Source organism: Rosa chinensis, chromosome 1, assembly GCF_002994745.2.
Source record: "Rosa chinensis cultivar Old Blush chromosome 1, RchiOBHm-V2, whole genome shotgun sequence".
Classification (NCBI taxonomy): Eukaryota; Viridiplantae; Streptophyta; class Magnoliopsida; order Rosales; family Rosaceae; genus Rosa; species Rosa chinensis.
Window position 1 is genome coordinate 48,856,138 of NC_037088.1, and position 4,641 is coordinate 48,860,778.

Genomic DNA, 4,641 nt, shown 5'->3' on the forward strand with positions numbered 1-4,641 from the left:
TCAAGACTCTACAAATAGATATGATGAAGATAATGAAGATTTTGTACCTCATAGGTCTTCTATGTGGTTCTAAGTTACTCATGTAATTTAAGATGTAATGTATGATATGTAGTTATGTACAAAGAATGTATATAAGGCATGATGGCCTAGCCTCCCATTAGGTTTCTAGCCATAAAAAAATAAATAAAAAAATATTTTAAAAAAGATATTTATTTCAAAATTTTTAAGAGTTGTCGGCGATTCAAGCATTTACTTTTCATCTTAAATTATTACAACTCACTATATGACAATGTTTATTCAAGGTTTTCTTTTCATATATAGTAGATAATTGATAAAACAAACATATCCAAAACTTTCACTTCAAATTTCCATCATTTTTCTTGATTATTTACCAAAATCGATATATCCACGAAATTTCCGTTTTGCTAGACCATCGATATTTCCTCGAAACTCGATATTTTGGTCATTGGGTGCAATCCCTTCTAGGCTGATCCGAGTAATCTCTTCAGAAGCACATGGTTCAATGATACCTGCAAATAGCATGAAAGCTACAAAGTTGAAACAGATGCTTGATTTACCAACCAAAAAAAAAAAGAGGACCTGCAATGAATTCGCAACAAGCAAGCAGTCCTTCAAACACAAATCATCAGCTCCACCTTTTGAAAGTAACATGTAATTTCATTCTTATTCCAAGTTGATAAAAGAAGCTACAGAGCAGCCTCAAGGCCGAAGTACATCAAAGCAAGACTTAAAAAAAGAAGAAGAGAAAAGTGCTACTAAAAGGAAGGAAAAAAAAATCCTATAGCCAAGTCCATTAATAAAGAACACACCGCCCTATTTGGGTTTAGCGCCAAATGATTCAAGGAATTAATCAAGTTGGCAAACTGCTCTTGCTGAGATTTGAAGGAGGCCTTCACACGCTCAAATTCTGGAAGCTTATCTTCATGGGCTTGTACTCTTTTTTGACACAGCTCTTCATCTAGTTGATCTTGCTCTTCGGAAGATTTTTCCAAATCACTGATCTTCTCTTCAAGGGATTCTCTTGCAGCTGCAAAAGTAGCTCTCAGTTGTTTAGCTCGCTTTGTTGCCTCATGAACCTGCCTTTCTGCTTCACTAACACTTTGTTCTGTGGCTTCCAAATCTGCAAGTTGTTTTTTGAAGTCTAACAGTTGCATCCTAAGAGTCATCTTAGCAGCTTGGCATTTTTCCTGGCAACGAGCTAAGTTTTGGATAAGACTAGCAATTATGCCCGCGCGATGCTGCGGGTATATTATTCATGCATTATAAGACAGCGGTTACAAATATTCATGCATTATATAGCTAAGGGGTTCTTTTATACATTCCAAAATCTGGTATCTTGACCAGATGTGTATTTACAATTTTGAAATTAGGAGAACTCAAACTAACTTTAGCTAAAAATGGTTAGACTTGGCTTTTGGATTTCCAAAATGGGTTCAAAGCGATAAGAGTATTACGTGTTTGTGTGAAAAGGGCTTGGCCAAACCAGCTACTTCACATTAGCTTGCATCCTTCGCGGTGGGAAACAGGTCGTTTTCCTTTCTTCCACCTTATCATCTCCCATTGTTGTTCAAATTCAGTTTCAACCTGCCACAGAATCACCAAAATTTAAATATTTCAACTCTATGCCTAGCATGTGAAGAAAGTGATTCATTTAGTTACATATAAACCATTGCTGAAATAAAGATCAGCCTAAACCTGCAGCTTCAATCAAGGTTGCTGAAATAAAGCAAAGAGCTAACTCTAGAGGTCTAAATGCCACCCAACTCATGCAGCAACTATTCAATTATATACGAATGCAACTGCAATAACCATTTACCACCAGAATGTAGAAAATCAGAAAATGCAGAAAACTAAACCAATCCACAACACAAAAAACATAGAAAGCAAAAACATGGTCTTCAAATTTTCATGAACTTTCTGTGCAATCAAAACGAAACCAATGCAATTGTGAACCAAAAGTCAAACCTAGTTCCAGAAACAACAAAAATGCCTAAAAGATCAAACCTTTCCAAGGAACCACAAAACATAATCTTTGATTCAAGAACATAAAACATAACCCAAAATATTCTGTTTTCATAGCTTCCCTTGTGATGTAGAACTGTATTTCTACACAATATCAAACAATCTAAATGTTGGTAACCTAACAGTCTAGTTGATTATGATATGCACAGAAATTCAACACCCTTAAGTGACATTAAAAAATATCTCAAAATTTTAGCAGAAGAACGGACTGACCTTGCTGCAGAACTTCCCAACTTTCTTGTTGACCTTATTCTCCTCACACTATACAATTCCTCTAAATCAAATATATATAAATCCAAGCCTCAAATATGTTCAAATAAGCAAACCTAGAAAAAATAAAAATCATACCCAAAATTGCTTAGCAACCAATTCTATTGAAATCTAGAAGCCAAAATTCATCAGCAAAAATCATGAATTGAGAAATCCTCTCACTGTTTATCAAAATGTAACCCGCCAATCATAAAACTCTTTGCACCAAAAGCAAGCAGTCCAAAAGATCCAACAAAAACTGCATCAAAAGCCAATCATAAAATCCAGATTAGAGAAGATAGTGAGCAGAAAAGAATGAACACATCCAAATTAGAGGATGTGATGATGATAGATACAGTAGCATAAAGAATCTGAGATCTAAATGACCCCAATGCAGATCTGCAAAATGAAACATATCACAACCATAATAGAACTTTGCCAGAAAAAGAAATGCCTAAAGTAATTAATATAAAAGGCTCGACAAATTCAAATTGACTGTGTCAAGATTAGGTTCAACTGTTTAAGTAGTCCTAGATACAGCACATAAACGGCTACCATAATAAAGCAGTACAGAAGCAAACATATTTAGTTAAAAGAGAAAATATTTCAAACAGTACCCGAACTTAGGCCGACTCCTAACTTCAGTACCCGACTATGCAAAACTATCACTTTGGTACCCCAACTTTGAAGTCTGACCCAAGAATGGTACACGCCGTCCATCACAGCGTTAAGTCTTTGCTACGTGGCAAACCATGAGGGCCCTCAAAATATGTCACGTGGTTAGCTAGTTAACGCCGTGATGGACGGCGTGTACCATTCTTGGGTCGGACTTCAAACTTGGGGTACTAAAGTGATAGTTTTGCATAGTCGGGTACTGAAGTTAAGAATGAGCCTTAGTTCAGGTACTGTTTGTAACATTTTCTCTAGTTAAAAATACATTTCTGTCTATACTTTCTTCTATTTTTTATTTGCTTTACATTTGAAGCCTCAATATCATTACTATGTTTAATTATTCTCTCCATACTGTAAGATATCTAACTGACATTGTAAACACTACCCTAATAGATTATATATATTGACTTTCAAACCAATATGGAAGCAATGTAAGCCATGTTCTTCATGTAAAGCTGCATTTACTTTCATGGAATGATCTCAAATGCCTAAGTTTAACGACAATGTAAGCTCATCTTCCATAAAACCTGAAAAGTCCTAACTATTAGAGTTAAGCAAGATTCTGTTCATCAAAATTCAAACTTGGTGGGAAGTAACTCAAAGTTTTGTTCATTGTCTCAATAGTACTCAGCAATCAACAAATGATTAGACCAAATACCAAAAAGAACTCTATCTATTGACAAACAAACATTAAACTCCACCACTTACTGACAATCTCTTTTGTTCATTGAATATATAAATATATATATATATATATATATATTACAGAAATTAATCTAAAACTTAAAAGTGTGAGACAAAAGAAGCATACTTCGAAGCTGTTCGATTGTTAAGCAAATACCAGCTTACTTACCAAGGAAACCATTCCAATAACACGGTTAGCGCGGTGTTTTACCACCCCATATATACTTTCCATCTAACACTATCTGTAGATTATTTCAATTGTGCTTTACAGTAAATGTGACAGTCATGTATATGAAATAGTAAGTCACCCAAGAAACCCAATTACTTAAAAAAAAAAAAAAAAAAAGGTGTTCTACTAGCTAATTACAGTATGCTTCTTCCTGAGAACCCTAACAATTAGAGCATTAATTCATGAAAACAATGCAAGCATTCTGAATGGAGATGATAAAACGTTCATGGGTATTAAAGAAAGAAGTGAAATTTATCAAAATAAGAACCCGAAATCGAAAGAAAGGATGATAGAATTACTGGGTGTGAGGAGGACGAGTCGGAGGGTGGGGTTCATCCATGGCTACTTGTGCCGGCTCGTTTTCCTTGTTCTCTTTATCTTCCTCCGAAACGTCGTCGTCTGAAGATGCGTAGTCCACCAGTGACATCTTCGCTTGTTCCTCTCAACTCTTCGAGTCCGCTGGTCTGAGGGCACCACTGCCTTTGCTGTTCTCCAAAGAGTGAGAGACTGACCCTTTGTGTCTTTTTTTTTTTTTGAGCAAACTGTCAATTACCTCAATAAAGAAAAAATCTAGAATAGTAATTACAGAACCAAAATTACAAGATACAGAGTTTGGAACCGAAAAAAAAAAAAAATGGATTAAGGTAAACTCATAGTCCATATGTCACGTTTAAGTTTGAACGATATGTATAAAAAAATAAGGAATCAGCATAATCACCGATCTTCAACATAAATGATAATCTTATTCCTAGAGTAGGTCTTCA

The 4,641-nt window shown here is 35.2% G+C and overlaps 1 long non-coding RNA gene across 4 annotated transcripts; it reads right to left on the reverse strand.

Annotated features, from left to right (window-relative positions):
- Nucleotides 1-631: 631 nt before the first annotated feature.
- On the reverse strand, nt 632-4,427 carry LOC121051058. Of its 4 annotated transcripts, none has more exons than XR_005804981.1 (5): nt 4,177-4,427; nt 2,476-2,551; nt 2,257-2,369; nt 1,476-1,605; nt 632-1,259 (listed from the first exon to the last, which is right to left on the reverse strand). It is a non-coding gene; the product is annotated as an uncharacterized LOC121051058 (long non-coding RNA). The 4 variants fall into 4 exon arrangements; XR_005804983.1 differs by having other exon boundaries at nt 633-1,219; XR_005804982.1 differs by having other exon boundaries at nt 634-1,208; nt 4,177-4,426.
- Nucleotides 4,428-4,641: the final 214 nt, after the last annotated feature.